The sequence below is a fragment of the Phyllobates terribilis genome, unplaced genomic scaffold (assembly GCF_046119375.1).
Source record: "Phyllobates terribilis strain yellow unplaced genomic scaffold, ASM4611937v1 Scaffold_4__5_contigs__length_816908805, whole genome shotgun sequence".
Taxonomy (NCBI): Eukaryota; Metazoa; Chordata; class Amphibia; order Anura; family Dendrobatidae; genus Phyllobates; species Phyllobates terribilis.
This window is the reverse complement of record NW_027362764.1, coordinates 467,801,456-467,823,460: the sequence shown is the minus strand read 5'-3', so window position 1 is coordinate 467,823,460 and position 22,005 is coordinate 467,801,456. Positions and strand designations below refer to the sequence as shown.

Below are 22,005 nucleotides of genomic sequence, written 5' to 3'. Positions count from 1 at the left end.
TCCCGCAGCTCAGCGACTTACATCTCTACAGAAGTCGTTGGGCCTGCCACTTCACCGGCTAAAATGCGATGTACCTACCCGGTGGAATTCAACTCTGCACATGTTGCAGCGACTGTGGCAGCACCGACAAGCCCTGGTGCAATACGTTCTGATGTATAGCCTGGGCCAACGAGATCCAGAGGTGGGGCAAATCACGCTGGAAGAGTGGTCTCAGATCAGGGACCTATGCACCCTTCTGCACAGTTTTGAAATGGTGACGAAGATGTTTAGTGCTGACGATGCCATTATCAGCATGACTATTCCGGTGATTTACATGCTGGAGCACATGTTAAATAGAATTCGGAGTCAGGTGGTGGCACAAGAGGAGGTGGAGGAAGTAGAGGAGGAGGAGTTGTATGCGGAAGGGCTAACATCTGCAAGGTCCAGACGGTCGGCAGCACCAAGGCGGCAGGCATGTGAGGGTGGGGGAGATGGTTTTACCAGGGCGCATGGTAGCAGCCAAACTAGTGAGGAAGGTGCAGGAGCCCAGGAAGAAGTGGAGGACGAACTGATGGAAGACTCATCAGATGAGGGAGACTTTGATCACATTTCTGTTGTGCGAGGTTGGGGGGAGAGGACAGAGGAAGGAAGCATGATTGTTACCTCGCCACCAACACAACAGGGACTTGGTGCTCCTGGATGCGCAACACACATGAGTGCCTTCTTGCTGCACTACCTGCAACATGACCCTCGAATTGTGAGAATTAGAAATAATCCTGACTACTGGGTTGCCACACTGTTAGATCCCCGGTACAAAAGTAAATTTGCAGAAATTATTCCTGCCATAGAAAGGGATGCACGCATGCAGGAGTATCAGCAGAGACTGTTGCAGAATCTTACATGTGATTTTCCACAAAACACCAGTGGTGCACGTAGTGAATCTCACAGTTCCAACTTGCCAACCATGGGACCGTCGAGTGTTCAGCACTCAAACCGTAACAGAACCACAGTATCTGCTGGTAACATCAATTTTGCGGAATCATTTCACCACTTTTTTAGCCCATCCTTTGCAAGGCCACAGGAGACAAGAAGTCTGACACATAGTCAACGCCTAGAGACGATGGTACAGGAGTATCTCCATGTAAACATTGAAGCCATGACTGTGTCAGTGGACCCTTGCTCTTTTTGGGCTTCCAATCTGGATAAATGGCCGGAGCTAGCCACTTACGCCTTGGAGATCTTGTCATGCCCCGCAGCCAGCGTTCTGTCTGAACGTGTGTTCAGCGCTGCTGGTGGTGTGCTGACAGATAAGCGCACGCGGCTCTCCACTGATAATGTAGACAGACTCACGTTCATAAAGATGAACAAATCATGGATCCGAAGCGACTTTTCTACCCCTGTGTCATCCTGGGGAGAGTAAAAGCTTGATGATTGGTTAAAATCACCTCACCAACCGTTTTAAGCTTTCAAATTACTAATCATGTTTATCTGTATCTTGGCTGGAAAATAATTTGGGCTTTGTAGCAGTGTGCAGCACTGATTCTATTAGGCCATCTATAATAAGCTCCACCAGATTTAAAATTACTAATCATGTTTATCTGTATCTTGGCTGGAAAATAATTTGGGCTTTGTAGCAGTGTGCAGTACTGATTCTATTAGGCCATCTATACTAAGCTCCACCAGATTTAAAATTACTAATCATGTTTATCTGTACCTTGGCTGGAAAATAATTTGGGCTTTGTAGCAGTGTGCAGCACTGATTCTATTAGGCCATCTATACTAAGCTCCACCATATTTAAAATTAATAATAATTTTTAGCTGCATCTAGCCCGGAAAATAATTTTGGGGCTCCAAGATGCGCAAGACACATAATTGCTCCTTGCTGCACTACCTGCAACATGACCCTCATATTGTCAGAATTCGAAGTAATCCTGACTACTGGGTTGCCACACTCTTAGATCCCCCAAACTTTTCGCTCAACCTTTTCATTTTAATAAAGACCAAAAAATGGTCATTTTTTGAAATTATAAGCATTAGCAGGTTATTAGAAACTGAAATCAAACAGTTTTCAACTCAAAACTTTATTCTAGGTGATGTTACATTTTCACATAGGACCCCATGTTCGAAAGGAGCTTCTGATCTCTCTCGTCCATTGAATTTGTCAGGTTTTGGATGGTTTCTGCTTCAATTGTTTTGCATGAGGACAGAATACCCTCCCAGAGCTGTTGCTTAGATGTGAACTGCCTCCCGCCATCATAGACACTCCTTTTGATGATGCTCCAGAGGTTCTGAATGGGGTAGAGGTCAGGGGAGCATGGGGGTCACACCATAAGTTTGTCCCCTTTTATGCCCATATCAGCCAGAGATGCAGATGTTTTATGTGCAGCATGAGATGGTGCATTATCATGCATAAAAATGATCTTGCTGTGAAATACACGGTTCTTCTTCTTGAACCATGGCAGGAAGTGCTGTTTGAGAAACTCCACATACATTATGGAGTTCATCTTTACCCCTTCAGGGATCCTAAAGGGGCCGACAATCTCTCTCCCCATGATTCCAGCCCAAAACATTACTCCACCTCCTCCTTGTTGGCGCTGTAGCCGTGTTTGCGTGGGGTGTCCATCAACCAGCCATCCTCCACTCCATCCATCTGGACCATCGAGCGTTGCACGGCACTCATCCGTGAACAAAACAGTTTTGAAATCAGTCTTCATGTAATGTTTGGCCCACTGGAGCCGTTTCTGTTTGTGTGAAGTGGATAGAGGAGGTCGACAGGATGGCGTATGCACAGCTGCAAACCTCTGAAGGACCCTGCATCTTAATGTACGGGGGACGTTGGAGGCACCAGCAGCTTCAAAAACTTGTCTGCTGCTATGACAAGGCTTTTTTGCCGCTGCTCTTTTAACCTGACGTAATTGCCTGTTGGAAAGAGTCCTCAATTTGCCCTTATCAGCACGCACACATGTGTACTGTGAATCAGCTACATACTTCTTGATTGCCAAGACACTTCATCCTGATCATCGCACAATGTTGATTGTAGTCATGCCTTGAACTAAACACTCCACAATTTGTTGCTTCTCAGCAGCCGACACATCCTTTTTCTTTCCCATTTTTGCAGAAAATGTAGGCTGCTTAATAATGTGGGACATCCTTCTTAAGTAGTCTTGCCTTTCATTGGACACACCTGCCAAACTAATTAGCACAGGTGTCTGCAATTGCTTACAGTGATATAAAGAGCCCTGACACACATCACCATCAATGAGTTTAACTGACAAGCAGACAAATTCTTCCCTTATCACTCCTAAACACTTTTTGCATAATAATTTGGAACACAGTGTACATGTGCTTTTCCACAAAACACCAGTGGTTCACGTAGTGAATCTTACAGTTCTAACTTGCCAACCGTGGTCTGTATGGAGTTGTTCAATAAAGGGCCCAAAATTAAGATAACATAGATGGGAGAGGTCTCTATGAATAGGAATTCCTAAGTATTTGATACCCTGTGAGGGCCAGCCAAAGGGAAAGTTGGACTGGATGGAATCCTGTATGGATTTGGGGAGGGAGACATCGAGGGCCTCAGACTACACTGCATTGATTTTAAAATTTGACCATGTAACAAAGTGATCTATTTCAGCCATAACAGCATGGATGGATATATGTGATTGAGTGATATATACTAGGACATCATCAGCAAATAGAGAGCACTTGTACTCGGTGCCTCCCACCTCAATCCACCTAATATTGGGGTTATGGCGAATTGATGAGAGCAGGTGCTCCGTCACTAGGATGTATAAGAGAGGGGACAGAGGACATCCCTGCCTTGTCCCATTGGTGATTGTGAAAGGTGATGAAAATGTTCTGATGCACCCCCTTGGCCTTGGGACACCCGGAGCCGGACCCTTTTTGGTGGATGCTGGTGGTTGTAGTCTCCGTGGCGGCGACCCGGTTCCGTGGCTCAGGGCGGTCAAACCAGTGGCGGAACTATTTATGTGGTTTTGATGTTTAAATGTCCGACTACGCCACCCGTGGATTGCGGTCAGAGTGAACCGCCGCTGCAGGGCAGACCACTGAGGCTGGTGTTGAGGGTGCAGCAGAGCGTAGCATAACTCCCCACGGGAGGAGTATAGCCTCAGGGCAGTGTATGCGGAGGATGGGGGTGATGGTGCAGGGCAGCAGCAGTAACGACACAGAGTCAGTGATGCAGTCCAGGGCTTTTACTCACAGTTCTTATTATCCAGACCACGTCTGCAGGTAACGGCTGCCCACGTCGTACTGTGCTCACCAGGTGAGGGGCTCAGACAACTCCCAGATAACTTTGGAGCGCTTCACAGGACCCCCTTTGTGTGTCCTTTGTCTGGCCTTTCTTACCAACCCTTCTGTCCGGCTGCCTCGGGTCTCCTCTTGGTAAACTTGGCGCCAGTTTCCCTGACCCTATGTGGTGCCTTCCTAGTGGGTGTAGCGAGGGGCTGCGCCACATAAAATGTCACAGCCTCCGGTTTCTAGCTGAGGGTCGTTTCCTGCCTCCACTAGTTTCGGGGACCGGTCTCCCCCTTTGGCCTGACCCCTCCACGCAGGTGGATTCGGGCGTGCGGTGGCGACTCGCCCGTCCGCACCCCAGGGATCCCTTCGTTCCTCGTTCCTGGAGCCTTCTCCGCTCCTCTTCCTTCCTTCTCCCTCTTCCAGGTCTGGGCCTCTGTTACTAGGCCCGCCTCCGGAGCAGAGCTCATGCAGAGCCCCTGCTCCCTGCCACTTCTGCTCAGACTTCTCTGCACTGAACTAAGATGGTGCCCACCTTTTATACTCCCTTCTCAATGCACCCAGGAACTGCTTCCTCCCTGCTCCTGCACTACAGGGTTCCCCTTCCTCAGTGTTCCCTCCCCCCACTCCAGCCAGGGACAGGGACTGTTGTGACCATCTCAGGGGCATATTGGTCGCCCTGCCCCACGGCAATATGGTGTAATACATGCAGGTGTCGGGTCCTGATCCACACTACATCCTTACCTGAGAGTGAGATATCACACCTCTGGGTGAGGTGCAATACCTCTGTAGCAACCGAGCCCTCAGGGTGCTACAGTTCCATTTATCTTCAGCCTAGGTGACGTATTGCGATACAGGGCCGTGATTTTGGCTATAAAAGGGTCCCCTAGACCCCTACCCCAAGCTTTTTAAGAGAATCATATATGGCGTGCCAGGAGACTCTATGGAATGCTTTCTCAGCATCCAACGAGAGTATCTAATTACAAATTTTTAACTGCATCTAGCCCAGGAAATACTTTGTGCCTAGTAGCAGTGTCTGCTAGTCAGCGCATTATCCCAGCTGTTAAGCAAGCTACACCACCTGTAGTTTGGACACTTAATTTTTTCAAAGGAAATGCTTCGGGACCACGGGATACTCAGTGAAGAGCATCAGGAGGCACCCCAAGGCATAGGGGCTGGGACTGGCAGTAGGATGCCTTGCGGTGGACAGTCGAGCTCGATCCTTATGAAAGCTTTTTAACTGTAGCAGCTTTAGTGGACGCTACTGGAGCTGGAATTACGCGGCTGCTGGCATGAGACTTGCCCTCCAATAGATCCTTGTAAATGGATTTAAAGTGTATTTATTCAAATTAGAGAGACAATTTAAATTAAAAAGCTTAGAGCTGCCTCCACCACAGGGGGGCTCGCTCGACCCACCAGCGGACAGGCACCAGCATTGGGAGAGGTGGGCTGGCCGTCAGGGTTCACCGCGGCTCTGGCACAAACCCGGCGACACGGAGGTGGCACGGGCAGGAGCGGACTGGCCGTGTCGGCTTCTCACTTTTTGGATTTTAGAAGGGCATGACATGCCTATATCTGTGTCTCCCCCTCCTTTTACTCCTCCACCTCTTTTCTTTTCGCATGACTATATGTACTTGTCACTTTTCCATGTGTTAGTTGTGTTTTCTGAGCAGTTTGTCAGCTTTTGGACACCTTTGAAGGTGTTTTCTATGTGTTTCTATGTGTTTTTGCTTGCCTGCCATTGGTTTTAACGGTGTTCGAAGGTGTTCGACGAACAGTTCGACGAACAGTTCGGCGAACACACGGGTGTTCGACGAACCGAACCAAACTCGAACACTACGGGGGTGGCTCAACACTAGCTGACACCCCAAAATAGTGGTTAAAATGGCCTGGTGCTTGTTTGTAGCAGGCAGTATGAAATGTTTGGACTACTGCTTTGTGCAGGGCAATCAAAGATTTTTTGCGTAGACTAATATGGACAGAAGGTAGGCTGACACCCCAGAATAGTGGTTAAAATGGCCTGGTGCTTGTTTGTAGCAGGCAGTAGGAAATGTTTGGACTACTGGTTTGTGCAAGTCAATCAAAGATTTTTTACGTACACTAATACGGACAGAAGGTAGGCTCTGACCCCTGAAACAGCAGGGAAAACAGACCAGTGCTAAAAAAATAAAAAGTAAAAAAAAGGCAGCACACAATGCTAACTCTGTGTGTGCAGGAAAAATATTGCTTTGCTTCTGACAAGAGCTGTTTTAAGATGGACACTGGAAGAATACTTTATCCTCTCCCTAGCTAATACACAAGCTCTCCCCTGTACTCTGACTTTGTTGTGAGTCTTTAGCTCTGAAAAGAGCTATTTTTTGGTGGTATTATGGAGCTAGTGAGCGGCTCCTTTAAACAAAGAACTAGTACACACTGCAGGTAGCCCTTACAAGGGCTTTTGTTTGATCAAGAGGCCTAAATACTCTCCCTAGCAGCTCAGCAATCTCTCCCTATGCATGTAGAATGCAGGCTCCAGACGTAATGTGCACAAAATGGCGTAAAATATGTTTTATGATGTAATAATATAGGGGAAGGATAAGATATAGGTGTAGGAACAAGATACGGTTGGTTAGGAACAGAGGGTGCAGAAGGAGGCACTGTAGTGTAAGAAAGATAGGTAATAGTTATGAGGTTCAGGGAATTTCCCAGATGGGAGGGGGGTGAAGTGATAAATAGGAGGAGTATTTCCTGGTTCTAGTCAAATAGAGTTAAGTGAGTGTTAATTGCAACATTTAAGAGAGTGCTGGAGAGGAAGAGATCTGAGGAAAGGCAGATTAGGCCAGTGGGCCTGGAAAAGTACGGAAAGTACAGGATTGGAAAGGAGAGACAGAATGCAGACAGCTGCCAGTACTTTCAGTGGTATCTTCCAGGAAATCCGGTGCCTACGGCCTGAATCAGGCATGGTAAAGGGTGCCTCTTTCATCTCCCAAGGGGAGCCAGGTGGGATGCTGAAGCAGGAAGGTGGGCCAGGAAGCATGGGAGCTATAAAGATAAGAAGAGTAACTCAGGGGCCTAGGGCACCAGAAGATGAAGGGAGAGCTCAGGATGAGCAATGCAGATCACATGACAGAAGGGACACTATTAGAGATGAGCGTTGTTCTACTCGAACTGTTCGCCAATCTCAAATTCGAGCTGTTTTGGGCGGTGTTCGAGCCGTTCGGCGAACACGAACAATTTGAGAAATATTCGGCTGTTCGAGGTTATGTTCGGTAACTGTTCGTGCACCAAAATCATAACTGGATTTTTTCTCAGTAATGATGAAAATTAATGTTAATACACAGTTTGAGTGTACAGCGGGGTGGGGGGAGGGGCAGGGGATGGATCTCTGCAGGAACAATGAAGATCTCCATTTTTTTTTCTCTTTCCCGCATTTGCAGTGGGGAGGTGCAATCTGTCAGCCTATCAGCAGCGCACACACGGAGCGAAGTGCTTTTTTTCACACAAGCAAGGGCATGTGTCATTGGCAGTGTATGTCACATGTCCTTGCCCTATAAGACCAAGCCATTTTCCCCGTCGCCACCATTTTCTCACTGCTGCAGCTGCGTGTTAGACGGCACCGCTGTTGCTGTGTGCGCTATACCTTGTTAATTTCAAGCCAATTTTCGCACAAATCTACAGATAGCTTGGGAGTAGGGAATAGTTGTGATTGCAGTCCTTTTAAGGACTAGGTTACAGCATTTCCTACGACTTTTATCAGGCAGGTCTGTGCTCTTAAATAGATAGATTGTGGGAGTAAAGACTAATTGTAATTGGAGTCCTTTTCAGGACTAGGTTACATCAGTTGCTATCAGTTTTTGCCAGGCAGGTCTGTGCCAGTGCTGTGCAAGTTTTTTTCACAGCATTTGGCTGAATCTAGCAAAGCTAATCCTTTTTGGCCTATTGCAGAGTGTGTTAGTCAGTGGAGTAGCCTATCTGTGTTGCAAGATATACCACCTGTGTATAGAATACCAATTTTTTTACTGCACCTAGTGAAGTAAAATCTTTTGGGCATAGCATCATTCTATTAGTCCATCTATACTGACCTCCATCAGGTTGCAAATTGAATATAATTTTTTTCTGCATCTAGCTCTGAAAAAATATTGGGCTTCAAGCTGTGTGTGGGACTTGTTCTATTAATCCATCTATACAGACCTCCATCAGGTTGCAAACTGAATATATTTTTTTCTGCATCTACCTCTGAAAAAATATTGGGCTTCTAGCTGTGTGTGGGACTTGGTCTATTAATCCATCTATACAGACCTCCATCAGGTTGCAAACTGAATATATTTTTTTCTGCATCTACCTCTGAAAAAATATTGGGCTTCTAGCTGTGTGTGGGACTTGTTCTATTAATCCATCTATACAGACCTCCATCAGGTTGCAAACTGAATATATTTTTTTTCTGCATCTACCTCTGAAAAAATATTGGGCTTGTAGCTGTGTGTGGGACTTGTTGTATTAGTCCATCTATACTGACCTCCATCAGGTTGCAAACTGAATATATTTTTTTCTGCATCTACCTCTGAAAAAATATTGGGCTTCTAGCTGTGTGTGGGACTTGTTCTATTAATCCATCTATACAGACCTCCATCAGGTTGCAAACTGAATATATTTTTTTCTGCATCTACCTCTGAAAAAATATTGGGCTTCTAACTGTGTGTGGGACTTGTTCTATTAATCCATCTATACAGACCTCCATCAGGTTGCAAACTGAATATATTTTTTTCTGCATCTACCTCTGAAAAAATATTGGGCTTCTAGCTGTGTGTGGGACTTGTTGTATTAGTCCATCTATACTGACCTCCATCAGGTTGCAAACTGAATATATTTTTTTCTGCATCTACCTCTGAAAAAATATTGGGCTTCTAGCTGTGTGTGGGACTTGTTCTATTAATCCATCTATACAGACCTCCATCAGGTTGCAAATTGAATATAATTTTTTTCTGCATCTAACCCAGCCAATAGTTTTGGCCTAATACCACAGTTTGGCCACTCAGCTCTGCTCGGTTCCCATCCATTGTTTTTTTGTGCAAACAACTCCAGAGTTGTGAATTAGTTAACCACCAAAATGAGTGGAAAAAGGCCTGCTGCTGGTGGAAAGGGGAATAGGCGTGTTGGGAAGGGGAAAAAAGGTTGTGTCCATGGGGTAGGTGTTAAAGCAACAGTAACATCTGCAGAAGAAAGACCATCTTCCAGCCAAACTAAAATGTCTACTTCTTTTAGCGGACAATGTGATAAGATCCCTTTCTTACGGCCACGCCAATCGCTACAAATTCCAGATGAGGCACAAAAACAGCAGGTGCTTCAACGTATATCAAGTGCTCCTTTAAGTGGGCTCTCCTCCACATCAACTTCAACATCACAAATACTCCAGTCCTCAAAGGTGTCACCCCAATCGCACTTGCTTCCTCACAGCTCCCAAATCTCCAGCTGCCCGTCTGAGTATGAGGTAGAACAGATGGTTGAGTCTGCAGAGCTGTTTACTCATACTATAGCCTGGGAATCAGAGGTCGACTCCAGCGCTTCTGTGAATCCAGACGAGGAAATGATCTGCACTGATGCCCAGAATCTTTATGAGTCGGATCCAGGACCAGACGCAGAAGGTTCTGACCATAATGTAGACCCTCATTCCCAAACTGTAACTCCTGTTGGTGGAGACAATGAGGAAGACGATGATAAGACTCAAATACCTGATTGGAGCGACAACTTTAGTTTTTTGTCAGGGCAGGAACAGGTTGGCTCTGAGGACGACGGGTATGATAACGCACAGGGTGATGATGATGAGGTTGGAGATCCCACTTACTGTCAACCCACAGTCAGCCAAGAGATGAGGTCAGCAGAGGAGGTGGAGGAAGATGCTAGTGATGACGAGGTCAGGTTGCGCCTTCCTGGACAGAGATGTAGCACTGGAAGCACGTCAACAACTGCATCCTCAAACACAACTCTGCCTCTCACCACAAGTTGTGGTGGCTCTTCAGGTCGCATGGGTGCTAAGCCTTGCATAGCCTGGGCATTTTTTCAGATCGATAAAGATGACCCAACTCGTGTTATCTGTAACATTTGTCAGCAAAAGCTAAGTAGAGGCCAAAAAATACATAGTTTGAGTACTTCATGCATGAACCGGCACATGGACATGAAGCATAAGTTGCAGTGGGAAGCTCAGTGTGCTACAATGCGGACTAGCCGGCCGGGCCAACCACCGTCTGCCATATCTTGTGCATCCGCGGCCTCTTCATCCTCTGTGACTGGGGGGACAGCAGTCACACCTGTTTTGGGGCGCAGACCTGCCACCTCTTTACCCGCAACAGCCAGCGTGATTGGCAGGTCATCATTTTCTTTGGAGGTGGTAACACCAGCTGGTGTTGAGCGCTGTCCGACATCGATAGCACCACCTTTGGATCAAGGCAACCTAACATGTCCGCCTGCATCTTCCTCACAGACCGGCAGTTTGCCGGGGACACCCTTATCAACCCCGTCTAAGCACAATAGCCAGCCCTCGGTCCCTCAGATGTGGACAAGTAAAAGACCATTTCCTCGTAGCCAAGAAAAAGCTAAGAGGTTGAATTTCACCATCTGCAAGCTCTTGGCTACAGAAATGCTGCCTTTCCGCCTGGTGGACACAGAGGATTTTCGAGACCTTATGTCCGTCGCAGTGCCCCAGTACCAGATGCCCAGTCGGCACTACTTCTCAAAGAAAGGTGTGCCTGCGCTCCACCAGCATGTCGCACACAACATCACCGCTTCTTTGAGAAACTCTGTGTGTGACAGGGTGCATTTCACCACAGACACTTGGACGAGTAGGCATGGACAGGGGCGTTACATGTCGCTGACTGGGCACTGGGTAACTATGGTGACAGCAGGACAAGGGGCTGCTGTCCAAGTCTTGCCATCCCCACGAGTTGTGCGTCAATCCTCTTTATGTCAAAGTTCCTCCACTGCTTCTGCCTCTTCAACCTCCTCTCGGTCCTCCACCTGCACCCAAAGCCTGTCTGGTCATGCCACAAGCTTTCTAACTGCGCAGAAGGGATCCTGCACACCGCCTTACTATGCTGGCAGTAGGGCTCAACGTCATCAGGCGGTTTTTACTTTGAAATGTCTGGGAATTGTGAGTCACACAGCTGAGGAGTTGTGGTCAGCTCTGGAGAACCAATTTCATGAATGGTTGTCTCCACTGGACCTGAAACCAGGGAAGGCCGTGTGCGACAATGCTGCAAACCTGGGTGCGGCCCTTCGCCGGGGCAATGTCACACACGTGCCTTTTATGGCTCACGTGTTGAACCTGGTTGTCCAGCAATTTTTAGCCCACTATCCCAGACTAGATGGCCTTCTGCAGAGGGCACGGTCGCTGTGTGCTCACTTCCGCCGTTCGCATCCCGCAGCTCAGCGACTTACATCTCTACAGAAGTCGTTGGGCCTGCCACTTCACCGACTAAAATACGATGTACCTACCCGGTGGAATTCAACTCTGCACATGTTGCAGCGACTGTGGCAGCACCGACAAGCCCTGGTGCAATACGTTCTGACGTATAGCCTGGGCCAATGAGATTGAGAGGTGGGGCAAATCACGCTGGAGGAGTGGTCTCAGATCAGGGACCTATGCACCCTTCTGCACAGTTTTGAAATGGCGACGAAGATGTTTAGTGCTGACGATGATTATCAGCATGACTATTCCGGTGATTTACATGCTGGAGCACATGTTAAACAGAATTCGGAGTCAGGTGGTGGCACAAGAGGAGGTGGAGGAAGTAGAGGAGGAGGAGTTGTATGCGGAAGGGCTAACATCTGCAAGGTCCAGACGGTCGGCAGCACCAAGGCGGCAGGCATGTGAGGGTGGGGGAGATGGTTTTATCAGGGCGCATGGTAGCAGCCAAACTAGTGAGGAAGGCGCAGGAGCCCAGGAAGAAGTGGAGGACGAACTGATGGAAGACTCATCAGATGAGGGAGACCTTGATCACATTTCTGTTGTGCGAGGTTGGGGGGAGAGGACAGAGGAAGCAAGCATGATTGTTACCTCGCCACCAACACAACAGGGACTTGGTGCTCCTGGAGGCGCAAGACACATGAGTGCCTTCTTGCTGCACTACCTGCAACATGACCCTCGAATTGTGAGAATTAGAAATAATCCTGACTACTGGGTTGCCACACTGTTAGATCCCCGGTACAAAAGTAAATTTGCAGAAATTTTTCCTGCCATAGAAAGGGATGCACGCATGCAGGAGTATCAGCAGAGACTGTTGCAGAATCTTACATGTGCTTTTCCACAAAATACCAGTGGTGCACGTAGTGAATCTCACAGTTCCAACTTGCCAACCGTGGGACCATCAAGTGTTCAGCACTCAAACCGTAACAGAACCACAGTATCTGCTGGTAACATCAATTTTGCGGAATCATTTCACCACTTTTTTAGCCCATCCTTTGCAAGGCCACAGGAGACAAGAAGTCTGACACATAGTCAATGCCTAGAGACGATGGTACAGGAGTATCTCCAAGTAAACATTGAAGCCACGACTGTGTCACTGGACCCTTGCTCTTTTTGGGCTTCCAATCTGGATAAATGGCCGGAGCTAGCCACTTACGCCTTGGAGATCTTGTCATGCCCCGCAGCCAGCGTTCTGTCTGAACGTGTGTTCAGCGCTGCTGGTGGTGTGCTGACAGATAAGCGCACGCGGCTCTCCACTGATAATGTAGACAGACTCACGTTCATAAAGATGAACAAATCATGGATCCGAAACGACTTTTCTACCCCTGTGTCATCCTGGGGAGAGTAAAAGCTTGATGATTGGTTAAAATCAAACTACCAACCGTTTTAAGCTTTCAAATTACTAATCATGTTTATCTGTATCTTGGCTGGAAAATAATTTGGGCTTTGTAGCAGTGTGCAGAACTGATTCTATTAGGCCATCTATAATAAGCTCCACCAGATTTAAAATTACTAATCATGTTTATCTGTATCTTGACTGGAAAATAATTTGGGCTTTGTAGCAGTGTGCAGCACTGATCCTATTAGGCCATCTATACTAAAGCTTCACCAGATTTAAAATTAATAATAATTTTTAGCTGCATCTAGCCCGGAAAATAATTTTGGGGCTCCGAGATGCGCAAGACACATAAGTGCCTTCTTGCTGCACTACCTGCAGCATGACCCTCATATTGTCAGAATTCGAAGTAATCATGACTACTGGGTTGCCACACTCTTAGATCCCCCAAACTTTTCGATCAACCTTTTCATTTTAATAAAGACCAAAAAAATGGTCATTTTTGAAATTATAAGCATTAGCAGGTTGTTAGAAACTGAAATCAAACAGTTTTCAACTCAAAACTTTATTCTAGGTGATGTTACATTTTCACATAGGACCCCTTGTTCGAAAGGAGCTTCTGATCTCTCTCGTCCATTGAATTTGTCAGGTTTTGGATGGTTTCTGCTTCAATTGTTTTGCATGAGGACAGAATACCCTCCCAGAGCTGTTGCTTAGATGTGAACTGCCTCCCGCCATCATAGACACTCCTTTTAATGATGCTCCAAAGGTTCTGAATGGGGTACAGGTCAGGGGAGCATGGGGGTCACACCATAAGTTTGTCCCCTTTTATGCCCATATCAGCCAGAGATGCAGATGTTTTATGTGCAGCATGAGATGGTGCATTATCATGCAGAAAAATGATCTTGCTGTGAAATACACGGTTCTTCTTCTTGAACCATGGCAGGAAGTGCTGTTTGAGAAAATCCACATACATTATGGAGTTCATCTTTAGCGCCTTCAGGGATCCTAAAGGGGCCGACAATCTCTCTCCCCATGATTCCAGCCCAAAACATTACTCCACCTCCTCCTTGTTGGCGCTGTAGCCGTGTTTGCGTGGGGTGTCCATCAACCAGCCATCCTCCACTCCATCCATCTGGACCATCGAGCGCTGCATGGCACTCATCCGTGAACAAAACAGTTTTGAAATCAGTCTTCATGTAATGTTTGGCCCACTGGAGCCGTTTCTGCTTGTGTGAAGTGGATAGAGGAGGTCGACAGGATGGCGTATGCACAGCTGCAAACCTCTGAAGGACCCTGCATCTTGTTGTTCGGGGGACGTTGGAGGCACAAGCAGCTTCAAAAATTTGTCTGCTGCTATGACAAGGCTTTTTTGCCGCTGCTCTTTCAACCTGACGTAATTGCCTGTAGGAAAGAGTCCTCAATTTGCCCTTATCAGCACGCACACGTGTGTACTGTGAATCAGCTACATACTTCTTGATTGCCAAGACACTTCATCCTGATCATCGCACAATGTTGATTGTAGTCATGCCTTGACCTAAACACTCCACAATTTGTTGCTTCTCAGCAGCCGACACATCCTTTTTCTTTCCCATTTTGGCAGAAAATGTAGGCTGCTTAATAATGTGAGACAACCTTCTTAAGTAGTCTTGCCTTTCATTGGACACACCTGCCAAACTAATTAGCACAGGTGTCTGCAATTGCTTACAGTGATATAAAGAGCCCTGACACACATCACCATCAATGAGTTTAACTGACAAACAAACAAATTCTTCCCTTATCACTCCTAAACACTTTTTGCATAATAATTTGGAACGCAGTGTACATGTGCTTTTCCACAAAACACCAGTGGTTCACGTAGTGAATCTTACAGTTCTAACTTGCCAACCGTGGTCTGTATGGAGTTGTTCAATAAAGGGCCCAAAATTAAGATAACATAGATGGGAGAGGTCTCTATGAATAGGAATTCCTAAGTATTTGATACCCTGTGAGGGCCAGGCAAAGGGAAAGTTGGACTGGATGGAATCCTATATGGATTTGGGGAGGGAGACATCAAGGGCCTCAGACTTCGCTGCATTGATTTTAAAATTTGACCATGTAACAAAGTGATCTATTTCAGCCATAACAGCATGGATGGATATATGTGATTGAGTGATATATACTAGGACATCATCAGCAAATAGAGAGCACTTGTACTCGGTGCCTCCCACCTCAATCCACCTAAGATTGGGGTTATGGCGAATTGATGAGAGCAGGTGCTCCGTCACTAGGATGTATAAGAGAGGGGACAGAGGACATCCCTGCCTTGTCCCATTGGTGATTGTGAAAGGTGATGAAAATGTTCTGATGCACCCCCTGGGCCTTGGGACACCCGGAGCCGGACCCTTTTTGGTGGATGCTGGTGGTTGTAGTCTTCGTGGCGGCGACCCGGTTCCGTGGCTCAGGGTGGTCAAACCAGTGGCAGAACTATTTATGTGGTTTTGATGTTTAAATGTCCGACTACGCCATCCGTGGATTGCGGTCAGAGTGAACCGCCGCTGCAGGGCAGACTGCTGAGGCTGGTGTTGTGGGTGCAGCAGAGCGTAGCATAACTCCCCACGGGAGGAGTATAGCCTCAGGGCAGTGTATGCGGAGGATGGGGGTGATGGTGCAGGGCAACAGCAGTAATGACACGGAGTCAGTGATGCAGTCCAGGGCCTTTACTCACAGTTCTTATTATCCAGACCACGTCTGCAGGTAACGGCTGCCCACGTCGTACTGTGCTCACCAGGTGAGGGACTCAGACAACTCCCAGATAACTTTGGAGCGCTTCACAGGACCCCCTTTGTGTGTCCTTTGTCTGGCCTTTCTTACCAACCCTTCTGTCCGGCTGCCTCGGGCCTCCTCTTGGTAAACTTGGTGCCAGTTTCCCTGACCCTATGTGGTGCCTTCCTAGCGGGTGTAGCGAGCGGCTGCGCCACGTAAAATGTCACAGCCTCCGGTTTCTAGCTGAGGGTCGTTTCCTGCCTCCACTAGTTTCGGGGACCAGTCTCCCCCTTTGGCCTGACCCCTCCACGCAGGTGGATTCGGGCGTGCGGTGGCGACTCGCCCGTCCGCACCCCTGGGATCCCCTCATTCCTCGTTCCTGGAGCCTTCTCCGCTCCTCTTCCTTCCTTCTCCCTCTTCCAGGTCTGGGCCTCTGTTACTAGGCCCGCCTCCGGAGCAGAGCTCATGCAGAGCCCCTGCTCCCTGACACTTCTGCTCAGACTTCTCTGCACTGAACTAAGATGGTGCCCACCTTTTATACTCCCTTCTCAATGCACCCAGGAACTGCTTCCTCCCTGCTCCTGCACTACAGGGTTCCCCTTCCTCAGTGTTCCCTCCCCCCACTCCAGCCAGGGACAGGGACTGTCGTGCCCATCTCAGAGGCATATTGGTCGCCCTGCCCCACGGCAATGTGGTGTAATGCATGCAGGTGTCGGGTCCTGATCCACACTCCATCCTTACCTGAGAGTGAGATATCACACCTCTGGGTGAGGTGCAATACCTCTGTAGCAACCGAGCCCTCAGGGTGCTACAGTTCCATTTATCTTCAGCCTAGGTGACGTATTGTGATACAGGGCCGTGATTTTGGCTATAAAAGGGTCCCCTAGATTCCTACCCCAAGCTTTTTAAGAGAATCTTATATGGCGTGCCAGGAGACTCTATGGAATGCTTTCTCAGCATCCAACGAGAGTATCTAATTACAAATTTTTAACTGCATCTAGCCCAGGAAATACTTTGTGCCTAGTAGCAGTGTCTGCTAGTCAGCGGATTATCCCGGCTGTTAAGCAAGCTACACCACCTGTAGTTTAGACACTTAATTTTTTCAAAGGAAATGCTTCGGGACCATGGGATACTCAGTGAAGAGCATCAGGAGGCACCCCAAGGCATAGGGGCTGGGACTGGCAGTAGGATGCCTTGCGGTGGACAGCCGAGCTCGATCCTTATAAAAGCTTTTTAACTGCAGCAGCTTTAGTGGACGCTACTGGAGCTGGAATTACGCGGCTGCTGGCATGAGACTTGCCCTCCAATAGATCCTTGTAAATGGATTTAAAGTGTATTCATTCAAATTAGAGAGACAATTTAAATTAAAAAGCTTAGAGCTGCCTCCACCACAGGGGGGCTCGCTCGACCCACCAGCGGACAGGCACCAGTATTGGGAGAGGAGGGCTGGCCATCAGGGTTCACCGCGGCTCTGGCACAATCCCGGCGACACGGAGGTGGCACGGGCAGGAGCGGACTGGCCGTGTCGGCTTCTCACTTTTTGGATTTTAGAAGGGCATGACATGCCTATATCTGTGTCTCCCCCTCCTTTTACTCCTCCACCTCTTTTATTTTCGCATGACTATATGTACTTGTCACTTTTCCATGTGTTAGTTATGTCTTCTGAGCAGTTTGTCAGCTTTTGGACACCTTTTAAGGTGTTTTCTATGTGTTTCTATGTGTTTTTGTTTGCCTGCCATTGGTTTTAACGGTGTTCGAAGGTGTTCGACGAACAGTTCGACGAACAGTTCAGCGAACACACGGGTGTTCGACGAACCGAACCGAACTCGAACACTACGGGGGTGGCTCAACACTAGACACTATCTTTTTTTCATGGGAAGCCAGGGTGTGAAAGAACAACAGCAGCCCCTGGCCACTACTACCATCCTGTGCCCCTCACATATATGCTAAAAATCAAATGGTTAAAAAAATCAAAACACTAGGCCTATGTATTTCAAGCATTAAAATACATTTAAAGGCGTATGTGTATATATGTGTATTGTAGAAAAAAGGGATATCGAGATACTGCAAAAATTATATCTATAAAAACATTTTTTATTTGGTATACTCTAAGAATTAAATGGTTAAAATATCAAAACACCAGGACTATGCGTTTTGAGCATTAAAACCATGGATAGCTAAGGTCCTGCAATGCCTGCACATGAGGGAAGAGACATAGTGAATCAGAAAAACTATTCTACATTTCTAATCGGATGTATTTGCTAATATTATCATTATTACACCTACTCCATATTGGGAGAGGATTTTGGAAATGGGAATACCCTTTTAATCATAGCCGATCATACACTGTGTTCTGAATTATTAGGCAAGTTGTATTTTAGAGGATTATTTTTATTATTGATCAACAACTATGTTCTCAATCAACCCAAAAGACTCATAAATATCCAAGCTTAATATTTTTGGAAGTTGGAGTGGGCTTTTTTTAGATTTGGCTATCTTATGAGGATATCTGCTTGTGCAGGTAACTATTACTGTCCCGAATTATTAGGCAACTTAATAAAAAAACAAATATAATCCCATCTCACTTGTTTATTTTCACCAGGTAAACCAATATCAGTGCACAAAATTTAGAAATAAACATTTCTGACATGCAAAAGCAAAAAACAAAATAATTAGTGATCAATATAGCCACCTTTCTTTATGATGACACTCAACAGCCTTTCATCCATAGATTCTGTCAGCTGCTTGATCTGTTTTCAATCAACTTTGCGTGCAGCAGCCACCACAGCCTCCCAGACACTGTTCCGAGAGGTGTACTGTTTTCCCTCCCTGTAGATCTCACATTTTATGATGGACCATAGGTTCTCTATGGGGTTCAGATCAGGTGAACAAGGGGCCCATGTCATTATTTTTTCTTCTTTTAGACCTTTACTGGCAAGCCACGCTGTGGAGTAGTTGGATGCATGAGATGGCGCATTGTCCTGCATGAAAATCATGTTTTTCTTGAACCATACTGACTTCTTCCTGTATCACTGCTTGAAGAAGTTGTCTTCCAGAAACTGGCAGTAGGTCTGGGAGTTGAGCTTCACTCCATCCTCAACCCGAAAAGGTCCCACAAGTTCATCTTTGATGATACCAGCTCATACCAGTACCCCACCTCCACCTTGCTGGCTTCTGAGTCGGAGTGGAGCTCTCTGCCCTTTACTGATCCAGCCTCTGGCCCATCACGAGTCACTCTCATTTCATCAGTCCATAAAACCTTTGAGAAATCAGTCTTAAGATATTTCTTGAACCATTCTTGAAGTTTTATCTTATTTTTCTTGTTCAAAGGTGGTAATTTTTCAGCCTTCCTTACCTTGGCCATGTCCCTGAGTATTGCACACCTTGTGCTTTTTGATACTCCAGTAACGTTGCAGCTCTGAAATATGGCAAAACTGGTGGCGAATGGCATCTTGGCAGCTTCACGCTTGATATTCCTCAATTCATGGGCAGTTATTTTGTGCCTTTTTTGGCCAACACGCTTCTTGCGACCTTGTTGGCTATTTTCCATGAAACGCTTGATTGTTCGGTGATCACGCTTCAAAAGTTTGGAAATTTCAAGACTGCTGCATCCCTCTGCAAGACATCTCACAATTTTGGACTTTTCAGAGCCCGTCAAAACTCTCTTCTGACCCATTTTGCCAAAGGAAAGGAAGTTGCCTAATAATTAAGCACACCTTATATAGGGTGTTGATGTCATTAGTCATCACCCCTTCTCATTACAGAGATGCACATCACCAGATTTACTTAATTGGTAGTTCGCTCTCAAGCCTATGCAGCTTGGAGTAGGACAACATGTATAAAAAGTATCATGTGATCAAAATACTCATTTGCCTAATAATTCGGAACACAGTGTAAACTATGAGTAAGAGTGTTTTAATGCTCAAAACGCATAGTCCTAGTGTTTTGATATTTTAACCATTACACTAAATTCGGTGTTGGGGGGGTTTACAGAGAGAGTTTGTACATAACTGTCCGCCTTCCTTTTCTTCTCATACAGGCACTTTTACTCTTATTAACTATTAATATTTATCACTCCATAGCACTTATCACCTTATAGCACAGGTCACTTTATAGGTATACCATGAGGTTCATATAATGTCTTTTTGACCACTGTGTGATTTCATTTTGATGTACTATGTCATCAGAGTATAAATTGCATCTTATATTATAGTAATTTATATAATGGATTCACTTTACTCATTTAATTAATTATGTAATCATGTCTGTATCTGATTATTTATTATGTGCCATCATGTTCTCATATGCTGACCAAGCTAGTGTACATCTTATTTTGGTTCAATTTTGGTCCTTTTTTTCCTTTTTAGTATCTCCATGATGAATGTGTTATTTAATGCCAATCATGTGTATATGAATTAATACTATCAAATACTTCCCATTATATTCATCTGCTTTGGCTATCAAGGATTTTTTGTATAGTATTATTACTATTTAATCCAATTGTTATATACACTGTTCAAAAAAATAAATGGAACACTCAAATAACACATCCTAGATCTGAATGAATGAAATATTCTCATTGAATACTTTGTTCTGTACAAAGTTGAATGTGCGGACAACAAAATCACACAAAAATCATCAATGGAAATCAAATTTATTAACCAATGGAGGCCTGGATTTGGAGTCACCCCCAAAATTAAAGTGGAAAAACACACTACAGGCTGATCCAACTTTGATGTAATGTCCTTAAAACAAGTAAAAATGTAGCTCAGTATTGTGTGTGGCCTCCACGTGCCTGTATGACCTCCGTACAAAGCCTGGGCATGCTCCTGATGAGGTTGCGGATGGTCTCCTGTGGGATCTCCTCCCAGACCTGGACTAAAGCATCCGCCAACTCCTGGACAGTCTGTGGTGCAACGTGACGTAGGTGGATGGAGCGAAACATGATGTCCCAGAAGTGCTCAATCGGATTCAGGTCTGGGGAATGGGCGGGCCAGTCCATAGCTTCAATGCCTTCATCTTGCAGGAACTGCTGACACACTCCAGCCACATGAGGTCTGGCATTGTCCTGCATTAGGAGGAACCCAGGGCCAACCGCACCAGCATATGGTCTCACAAGGGGTCTGAGGATCTCATCTCGATACCTAATGGCAGTCAGGCTACCTCTTGCGAGCATATGAAGGGCTGTGCGGCCCTCCACAGAAATTCCACCCCACACCATTACTGACCGACTGCCAAACCGGTCATGCTGAAGGATGTTGCAGGCAGCAGATTGCTCTCCACGGCATCTCCAGACTCTGTCACGTCTGTCACATGTGCTCAGTGTGAACCTGCTTTCATCTGTGAAAAGCACAGGGCGCCAGTGGCGACTTTGCCAATCCTGGTGTTCCGTGGCAAATGCCAAGCGTCCTGCACGGTATTGGGCTGTGAGCACAACCCCCATCTGTGGACGTCGGGCCCTCATTCCACCCTCATGGAGTCGGTTTCTAACCGTTTGTGCAGACACATACACATTTGTGGCATGCTGGAGGTCATTTTGCAGGGCTCTGGCAGTGCTCCTCCTGTTCCTACTTACACAAAGGCGGAGGTAGCAGTCCTGCTGCTGGGTTTTTGCCCTCCTACGGCCCCCTCCATGTCTCCTGGTGTACTGGCCTGTCTCCTGGTAGCACCTTCAGCCTCTGGACACTATGCTGACAGACACAGCAAACCTTCTTGCCACAGCTCGCATTGATGTGCCATCCTGGATGAGCTGCATTACCTGAGCATCTTTTGTGGGTTGTAGAGTCGGTCTCATGCTACTACGAGTGTGAAAGCACAACCAACATTCAAAAGTGACCAAATCATTAGCCAGAAAGCATTGGTACTGAGATGTGGTCTGTGGTCCCCACCTGCAGAACCACTTCTTTATTGAGGGTGTCTTGATAATTGCCAATAATTTCCATCTATTGTCTATTCCATTTGCACAACAGCATGTGAAATTGATTGTCAATCAGTGTTGCTTCCTAAGTGGACAGTTTGATTTCACAGAAGTTTGATTTACTTGGAGTTACAGTATATTCTGTTGTTTAAGTGTTCCCTTTATTTTTTTGAGCAGTGTAGTAGCAATCACTGTGAAATTTTTATATCATGTGACAACCCTATCTCCTGTCAATTTTATTCTTGTTCAGTTTTTTCCTTGCGATTTTATTTTATTTTAATGTGATAAATAAATAAAAATTTGATATTATATATACAGTATTGTTGTGCATCA

At 46.3% G+C, this 22,005-nt stretch overlaps 1 protein-coding gene across 1 annotated transcript in view; it reads right to left on the bottom strand.

Moving 5' to 3' along the window:
* The window catches only part of LOC141264369 (ovalbumin-related protein Y-like), a 190,688-nt gene that overhangs the window by 56,931 nt on the left and 111,752 nt on the right, over positions 1 to 22,005 (bottom strand). The window lies entirely within an intron of this gene.